Here is a 10,273-nt window from a genome sequence, read left to right on the forward strand (position 1 = left end):
GGGGCTGCCCCCCTCAGGTGAGGGGGGCATCAGGGCCAGTTCTTCAATGCCTGTGGTGAGGGGTGAGGCCATCTCTCCTGAGCACAGGGAGCAGCTCTTTTGTGAGGGTGGGGACAAGCTCTCTTTTTGCAATGTCCAGCTAGGGGCTGGGCCAGCTTTCCCAGAGCCAGAGAAGGGTGGGACTGACTTAGCATGGTCCTCTGATTTCATTATGAATTATTCCTCTGGCCCCTTGTGGTAACAGAGGCCACAGACATCAAGACAGACCCCAGCTGCAGCAGGACCACAGACACAGACATGGCCCTCAGCAGCAGCTTGGGTCCAGAGGACACCATGGCTCCAGGTGGCAGCACAGGCCACTCAGATCAACATGGCTCTGGAGGGAGTGTGGTTCAAGGAACTCCACACCAACACTGCCACAGGTTGTGGCCCAGACCTGGGGCTTCCTTTCGGCCTTTGGTGGCAACACAGGTCTGTGCCATATTTTTATTTTGATATAGAGTTTTGCTAAGATACCCAAGCAGGTCTTGAATGTAAGATCCTCTTGCCCCGCCTCCTAAATGGCTGGAATTAGAGGCCTGTGCTGTCAGGGTCATCTACTGAGGGGGGTTTTAGCTAGAATGTCTCTGGTATGCTTTCAATATTTAGGTAATGGAGTTTGGGTGTTTTTCAAATTAGTATTTTTTCATATATTGAAAGTTATCATTTCCCAGGTTACTCTGATATAGCTTTTTGCCAAAATAGGGATCTAGGTGAGGACTGCCCATTGGGATTCAGAGAAAATTCATGCTTAACTTTATACATAAAAGGAGGGTTTTCTAGATTGCTTTAGGCTGGAAGGCCTTGGTTCATAAAGTTTATTCCGGAAATACAAAAAAAATGTGTTAAAAGTGAGTGTGAAGCAAGTATGATGTAGATAATGGAAAGTGTTGAAATCTGTCCTTCTGCTCTGGGGAGATTATAGAAAGAGAGGGGAAGAGCAAAGTTAGACACCAGCCCTTTGCCTAGCCTAACTTGGCTTTCAGACACCAGGGGGACCCAGGACTGAAACTGCTTGCATTCATGGCACACTTCCTCAGAGGGGAAATGATGGAGAACGAGGAGGCTGTGAGCAACTGGGAGAAGCTCTGGGGGGCAACCACACACACACACACGTAAGGAAGCGCAGAAAGGCCCTGAGCCCCTCATCCGTGGGATGCAAGATACCCGGGTGTCTGTGTGCTGAGATGAGACGTGGAGTTGCTAAGGGCAGCACTGGAACACAGTGCCAGGGATTTAAAAATGGGCCAGGTTCCTGGGAGAATGGGCTCCAGAGATGGCACCAGCTCAGATCACAAAGCGGCAGATGGAGGTTCATCGGCTACCAAAATGCACTCCTGAACAAACCAACCAGGCCCTGTGATGGACAGTGGCTCTGAAGCTCCAGAGTATGTTAAACAGACCCCTGACTTCCTCCAGCACCATGAGGACCCAGTGAAGACCTCTTGCATCCAAATGCTTGGGGGAAGAGGAGAAGGGTGAAAAATGACCTTACATACATACATTCATCAAAGACAGTTTCAAAGCATCTAAACAGAGCTTATATATGTTTATAACAGAACGATGTCTGGAGAAAAGAGATGAAACACAAATATTCCCCTAATGAATGGCAAATTTCAGTCGTCCCTGTCTCCTGGAGACCAAGGACGACTGAGAGGAGTGAAAGTGGACAGGAAAGCATTTCCTGTGCATCTCAATGTTCATTCATGCTAGAATGGCTTCATCTTGTGCTAGCAGCAATGGCTGCACAGTTTATGAGTACAATGGCCCCATCATACCCAGAAGACATTGTTTTCCAGAAATCCTCCCCAACTTCTAGTTCTTACAACCTTTCTACCTTACTTTTTTCTGATGTTTCCTGATCATTGGACTGGGTGTTTTTTTTGTTTTTTTTTAAAAGACATCCTACTTGGAGATGAGCCCATTACAGTTATTTGTTCTCTGATTTTTGACCAGTTTTGAGTCTCTGTATTAACTACCATCTCTCTGATGAGGACCTAGAGCTGCATTAATCTATGGATACAGAGGTACATATTTTGAAAGCATCCTGATAACTACGCTACTTGAACCAAACGCTAGTAGTAAGGTCAATGATCTCTCCAGCTATGGATTCTTTGTGAGGTTTACAGTACCAGTCATGGGTCCCCCTCATGTGGAGTAGGACTTCAATCCAGCTCTAAAGCTGTTGATTACCTCCACAACATTCACACCACTGTTGCATGAATGAACCTATCGTGATGGGTCAGTCATTACTGTAATTATTATACTTCACAGGGTTCATAGCTGGGAAAGAGTGTTGATGGCAAAATCAAAACACAAAAACAAACAAACAAACAACCTAGCTGCCTATATATCACCCGATGATGCTATGAGATCTAACCAGCTGGGAGGAAGCTTCCTAGTTGGTACTACTGTAATTTTTCCATGTACTGTGACCAAAGTATGTGGTTTCTTTAGAAATAGGGTTTTATCAGCAAGTTATGGTGGGTAGCCAAGAGCAATGGCAAGAGCCAGTGTTCCATTGGGGGCTCTCTGGGACTCTCCTGACTAACAACTTGACACCTTGACATGGAGTATCCCACACTTGGTGAGTATCCCACACCTGGGGAATATCCCACACCTGGGGAGTATCCCACACCTGGTGAGTATCCCACACTTGGGGAGTATCCCACACCTGGGGAGTATCCCACACTTGGGGAGTATCCCACACTTGTCAGGAGGATTTTGTTTACTAATCTGTGGTTTCTGAGAGGAGCATTATTCCTCTATGTATAGTGATTCCAATTAAATTAATTTTTAAATACATACTTTTAGTAACCTTATAAAATAGCAGACTGTTACGTGCTTTTATTTTTCAAACATCCTTAGTGTTAGTTATACCTCTCTTCCCGCCTTCTCTGACCTACCATCTTATTACCCTCCCCACTTAAATCAGTATGTTAACATTAGGGAGATTAATTTTCTTTTAATTTTCATTTTATAAATGAAATTTTACAGAAAACCGCTTTAACAACCCCTCCAGAACCCCTTACAAAACATTAGACTTACAAACCAGGTGAACCCCTTAGGAGTATAGTTTCACGAGTGGTGTTTTCATTCAGTTTGTTCTCTGCTGGATTGTAAACCGAACAGAGAAGAGCACATCACTATTTCAGTGAGCAGACACGTTTAACAGGAGCCACAATGTAAGCCTTGCCTCACCACTGAGCCATTCGCTACCTTCCCGACCACCGGCTCCTTTTTCTGTCTGCATACTCGGGCATCTTCGTCTGCCCTATTCGTAGGGGTCATTTAGTGCGGGACACACTTTGTGTGCACCCGGCAGACCCGCTACTGTGGATCTGTTCCTGTCTGGGCCGTCAGCAGCTTCTTTGGCCTCCTTCCCTGGTCACAGCCTTCCCTTCTCTCCCGCAACTGCTCCTGGTTCCTTCTGTTCCCTTCCTACCACTTCTCACCGTGTCACTGGGGGCTCCTCTTTGCAGCTCATCTGGTTCCACCAGGCTCTGCCTTTTACCGTAGGTCTTCCGGCACTTCTGCAGTTTCAACATTTCGCAGCCATTCGGGTGACCAGTAACTATTAAGTGCTGAACTCTCTCCTTTCCTTGTTGCTATGGCCAAATACTTTATAAGGAGCACTTTAAGGGCGGAGGGGGTTTCTTTGGTCTTGTGCCTTTGAGAGGATAACAGCCCATCATGGTACTCAAGGCATGGCAGCGAGAGTATGAGGTGGCTGGTCACAGTGTGCCATCAGTCAGGATGCAGAGAGAGGACAAGAGCATGGCTGGGATCTAAAACGTCAAGGTCCACCCCAGCTATATACTTCATTCAGTAAGGCTATACCTTCTTTGGGCTCCGGGCCTTCTGAATCAGCACTACCAGCTGGGAACCAAATGCTCATCAGTCTCTGGGGACATTTCAAACCCAAACTACAGGGTGTCCTTCTGCTTATGAGTTTGGGGATGTTCCTGAACCTGAGGCTATTGGACCTCCCATATATGGAGACTAAAGGCATTTTTAACACCAACACTATCAATAAGATTTAACTAAAATATTTCTCAGGTAAGCCCAAAGGAGAATTTTTTTTTTAAATGGAAAAAGTGTGCTGCAAAGTAGAACCAAAGACTGAAGAGGATGCTGGAGTCAGATTCAGCATGGCTACAAGGGACTGGATGTACTGGAATTTTTCTGTTTTAAGTGAATTTAGAAACCAGGTTATAAATTCTTGATACAACAAAGAAAATGAGAATAAGTAAGATTAGTTCTTAGAATGTGCCTTCAGGAGGAGATGTGATGGATAAAACGCCCCTGAGAATTCCTGAAACAATAAGCCGTGAAGCAGAGTGGGAGAAAGGTGCTATGTAAATGCCAGGTTATTTTTATAGCCTCTATAGTTAAGATGCTCCCCAAAGGTCAAGCATTAGTCAAAGATAACAGGATCCGGGAAAAGCAAATGTTTCCAGCTCTTCGTGGGCCAGATTCATCGTTTGGAAGAAGCTTACAAGGGGCCAGGCATCCATTGAAAGTTGGTGTCAAAATATTAATATCACAATTGGCTTTTTAACACTTACAAATGCCATCTCTAGAGGATCTGAATCCTCACTCATCGACATGTTTCTGCTTTTTGGCACACCTGGATCCTGGATTCAGAAGGCGTATTTAGGGTTTAGAGGTAGACGCTGTGTTCTCCAAAACTCTTTTCTCAAGTCAGAGACAGTGCCATGGGAAGCATGCTGAACTTACCAAGCTTGAAAGCAAGGCTGGTTGTGAGTGGAGAGCTGAACTTGGAATTACAGAGAAATAGGTACTCAGGACTAGAATGTCAGTTTGGTATCTTCTTGCCTGAACTTAATATTGGATAGCAACTCTCTCGGATAGCATGGGGTTACTGAATTCAGATATTAATCTCAAATAGCCATTCCTAGGAAAAATACCCTTATATAATTACAGTAAGCTTTTCACAGTTTTCTTCTGGATCTCAGCTTAGATGTTTTTTGTTCATTTTGAACAGGGCCTCACTATGTAGTGCAGGCTGGCTTTGAACTCACTGTCCTCCTGCCTCAACCTCCTGAGGGCTAGGGTTGCAGGTGTGAGCCACCATACCTGGCTCACCTCAGATTCTTGATTGTGAAAGTTATAAAAGGAGTAAGTCAGGAGGAATTCGAGAACAAATTGCTTGACAAATCCCAAGCTTCTGGAACTTTCCTCTTAGAAGCAACCACAGCACATGTCACCAGCTATTAATGAGGTGGTAGAAGGAATATTTTATTTTCTCCCTCAAGTGGCCATGCCAATCATTGCTCCATAACAAAGCCTAAACACTCAGTGATCATCTTGGATGGATGGTTTAAAACCCACCGAAGCACAGAAAATTGTACCCAATATTGCTCCCTTCCCATTATTTACAGTGTATGATGGTCAGTGTCAACTACGATGGTTAGTGCCAATTGTCAACATGACAAGATACAGAATAAGCTGGGAGAGGAGCCTCAACCATGCCTGAGGAGAATCATCTTGATGACATTAATTGAGGTGGAAAACCCGACCACTGTGGGTGGAACCCATTCTCTGGTTGGGATCCTGAACTATGTAAACAAGAAGGGGGAACTGAATAGCAGAATGAACTCACTGCTCTCTGCTTCTGAACTATGGATGCATGGGACCAGCTGTCTCAAGATCTTGCTATCTACACCTTCCCATTATAAGGGCATACACCCTGGACTGTGAGAAACAATATACTCCCCCCCCCCTTTAGTTGCTTTTGACAGAGTATTTTATAAAAACAACAGGGAAAGAAACTAAGATAGCTGTCTTTAGACAATGCCATTGGCTCTAAGAGAGGGTAGATGTCAGGCAAGCTGGTTAAAGCTAGTCAGAAATTTCCATTCACTGTCCAGCAATCTGAGTATTATGTCAACACAAACTTCATCATGAGAAGCAAATGACTTCATTTTGTAACTTACATTTCCATAATGTGTCCCTATAAAATATGTGTTCTTTGAGCCCAAAGCCTTCCCTTAGGAGACTCACCCAGAAGATGGTTCTGACTTCTTGAATCTCTGACCTCCATGGCACCTGACGTAACGAATGCATAACAAGAACAAACACAAAATCCATCCTAGAAATGCACCCTCTGGTTATTAAGCAGTGGGTAGAATGGAATTATGGTTTACGGTATCCAAAGAGTAGATTTCTCATTAACAGGGTGGTTTCTAATTCTTTCAAAGGCACATTATCTTTGCAATAATCATCCTATGTATGGCATTGCTATCCCCACCCTGCATATGGCTGTAAGTGCCAAAGCAAAAACTCCCACTTTGCCAATAGATTTGGCATAAATCCAGCAGTGGTCAGCTTTTACCAGGCTGTGCTATAGAAACAAAGAGTCCTAAACTCTTGGTGGTGCCCCAAATCCAATTTTATTTTTTGCTAATGTTCAGCATTGGAGGTGGAACAGCTGTGAGTTTGCTGGGCTCTGCTTGGGTTTGCTTATGTGCTTTTTTATCCTCAGATCTAGGTCAAAGCAGAAGTCTCAATTTACAATTTGCTATTCTTATGGAAGAGACAGAACAACTGTGCCACAACCCTATGAAGACCTAAAGAGCTCATGCAGCCTAAGTTAAGTCCGGAGCCAGTAGAGAAAGGACTGCTTCCCTCGCCAGAACTCTCTTAAGTCACACACCAATGAGCAAGTCTGCAGAGATGATTATCCTACAAGGAAAGGTTGACTATAGAAAGAGTAAACTTAGTCCTCCCCTCCCTTCGTTAAACAAAACACCTTTTTTCCAGAAAGGCACCATGAATCCTGTGGGCACTTTGTTAAGCTCAAGGTCAAAGCCTGCATCTCATGATAGTCACTTTACCTGGTCCAGCTTTTAATATGCAATTCTAAGTAAAAACGTATATCATTGCCTCCTTCTGCCCCCACACTCCCAAAGAAACACGGGTGGAGTAGAAAAGCAGAAGGACGATGGTGATCACCCTGAAAGGAGGAGGTTCGTAGGAGAGTGGGGCAGTGAGGTGTGGTTCACCAGCCACAGGGAGGTATGAAATACCACTGGGTAGCCATTAAGAACATCATCTTCCCATGCCTGAGAGATGGGAAACCAGAGACAGCATCCCATTTCGCATGCATTCTGCTCGTTGGCTTTCTAGGCTGTCCTCTTCCTGTGATCTTCCTTGGCCCCATCTAAAAATGGGTTTAGAAAAGAATATCAATTCTAGGGAGGTAGATATTTATTCTTCAGTATCAAAGGCTGGGGACCCAAAGGCCACTTAATACTTCAAGCCACTGCAGTCTTTCACCTGGTGATATTATATGAACTAGATTTCCATGAAGCTCTGGTTTGTGGTTGCTGCTCCAGTATAATTAGTGATGCCTTCTCTTATCTTAAAATTCTGGTTAATACATTATGGAAAAATAGTTTTAGTTCTGTATTTTTTTCCAAAACTTCATCTAGCTTTTCCAGTTTTCCCTGTCTGCTACTTCCCTGGCTAAGTAACCACTCATCAGTTCTCTAGATTGGCTGGTATGTTGATCTTCTTAGACTACTGCTACAAGGCTATGCCCTTATTTACTTTTCCATAATCCTTTTCATTTATTTGAAGGGATTTATTGGGAACAACTCAATTTAGATCTTTGCACATCAAATAAGCATGAACTGGCCTTGTGACCTAAACCTTTTTACTTTACCTTGTTGGAGGTGAGAAATAGTTCCACTTCACGGCTCTGTGCATTTGAGAATTTCTGGGTCCTTTGTCCTCACTCTAACGGCTTACAAAGTAGCCAATTCTTTTCTGAGCTCATTTCTTTATTGTAGAAGCTTGTCAAATTCATTCAATCACTTATAGCTCATAATTCCAACAAATAGAGTGTGAGTGTGATCCAATTCACAAGTTCATTAAAGTCATTGTCTACCTACCAAGTGTTTTTGTTTGTTTGTTTTTTGTTTTTTTCCAGGCAACAGTTTCACTGTTTTGTCACTTAAACTGGTCAGCTTCTGTCCCAATTTCTTGACCATTACTGCCTGGTCTTCAAGTCTGTTTGTAATTTTGGCTGCTGTTTTAACAGTATCCCACTTTCTGGTACTAATTTCTGTGTTAGTCAGTTTTCTTTAGGGTATGGCATAGTAAACATAACTCATGCATTCCCATGGGTTCCAATGAAAGTCGTCTTCCTTTGGTTACATTCTGTCTGCCATGTGTGGGCCATGCTGCTCAGCTGCACTACAACTTCTTGACTGAGATCCATGCTAGAGGAACAATATGAGTAAATTCATTTTGCATTTATGCACTATACAGTGGCATGGAACAGTGCCCAGTCAATCTATCCCAAATCTATATTCTTGTGATAAAGGAAACAGAACTGTTAGAACTTTTGCTCAGACAGAGTGTCACTACTGATCACCTTTAATTGTTCAGAGACAATCACAAGCACATTCTTATGTGCTGCGAAGCATTTCCAGAACCAGAGGCAGCCTGAATCATGCAGCAAAGGGAGAGAACAGGATTTCCAAGGAGGTGGGTCCCTAAGTGGTAACAATAGTATATATTGTCAGATCTACCATAGAAACTTTAATAAAATATAAAATAGGAATCTAATATTTGCCTTCTAATCACTTTCCCTCTTAAATCACAAAGTGGGGGGAACTAAATGGTAGAGTTATTTTTGGGTAGATGGAAACAATGCATTATTCAACAGATCATCTGAAAACATAGTTCTAAAAGAAAAGTCTCCATAGATATACTGAACACAATAGAACAGAAATGTGTTACTTTACATGCACGGTCAGAAATAAAATAAAATGAAAAATCTCCTTTATTAAATAAGCAAGGCATGCAGAAGAAATGATGTGTGGATAAGGTCCCAGTAAATACTGGATATCCAGATGAATTCATTAAAATTAAGTTTTGCTTAAAGTGGAGAAAGTTGAAGCAAAGTCATTGTCACTTGTAATTACAACTTTATTTTTCTCTCATGGATTCAAACCGTTCAGGAGCATACCTCAGGGGAGTGTGATGAGTGACCAGATGACAAAAGATGTCTTTTGTCATCTTCATTAGAACTTCAGTTTCTAGGAATTACAAGAAAAGGTAGAATAATAGGTATGCTTGGACACCTTTAAGGACTCTTCCTGGAAGTCAAAAAAGGGATTTTTCTTCCATCATATTTAGTAGAACTTAGTCACCTGGCTATGCCCAGCAGAAAAAAAATTATAGTGTTGTTTCAGGGTACTTTATGTGCCACTAAATTTCTAAGATTAAATTATCAAGAAGTGAGAAATAAAACATGGCCCAACCCACAGTCCCTGCCATCCAGTCAGATGCAAACACAGGAAAGAAAATTCAAAGCCCCAAATTGTGTGACATTAAGTAGCCTCTGTTTTTTTTTTCTTTTTTTCTTTTTGTTTGTTTTTTACCATATGGCTTTTCCATGGTGGCAACAGCTATTGTTTAAAGCTGAAATGAGAATTTCGTGTCACTTGAATGATCTCAGTGGCTGTGTGAACTCAGACCTTCTTCCTCCAGTGGAAAGCCAAGAAACTCACATTCCATATGGTAGCATAGAAGCCACTGTCTGAGAGAGATAGGAAAACTTACTGCCTTTTAAAACCACTGGAGACAGCATGTAAGTTCCAGCTTGGTGCATCTATTTTTTTTTTTGTCATATTCAATTTTTTACCTCATATTTACCATGCCATCCTCATCTTCTTGCTTCTAGCTGTACTTTGTGGGGGTCTCTGAACCTAAGTCCCAGTTCAGGGCACCATCCATGGGAGGCCAGCTCTCACTTTTTAAAGGGTTTCTATGAGGAGGAGAGAGGAATAAAGGAGCTTTTAGATAGAAAGATAGTGGAGAGGAGACAGACAGAAACACAGGATAGCGTCAGGAGGACCTTCTGTCTCTTCAAAAGGGCTTTTTATAACAATGCCAAGGGGCGAGGCAAAAGACCTCCCCTTTGCTAGATCAAAGCACACCATACAGCCATGTGCAGACCCTTCCAAACACCTGGTAACCACGCCTGTGGTCCAATCATTGTCCTATGCAGCCCTGCTGGGTAAAGCAAGCTCAGATCTCACTAGGAAACCTCTGTGGGTCTCCACAGTTCTTACTGTTGACTATGGATATTAATAATCTATAAGGGAAAAGCTGAGCTACTTGGAGATTAATTCTGGCCCTTCACAATTGTCTACTGGAAGAATTCATCTAATCCAGCTCTGATAACTTATAATCTCTA

The sequence above is a fragment of the Peromyscus maniculatus genome, chromosome 5 (genome assembly GCF_049852395.1).
Source record: "Peromyscus maniculatus bairdii isolate BWxNUB_F1_BW_parent chromosome 5, HU_Pman_BW_mat_3.1, whole genome shotgun sequence".
Classification (NCBI taxonomy): Eukaryota; Metazoa; Chordata; class Mammalia; order Rodentia; family Cricetidae; genus Peromyscus; species Peromyscus maniculatus.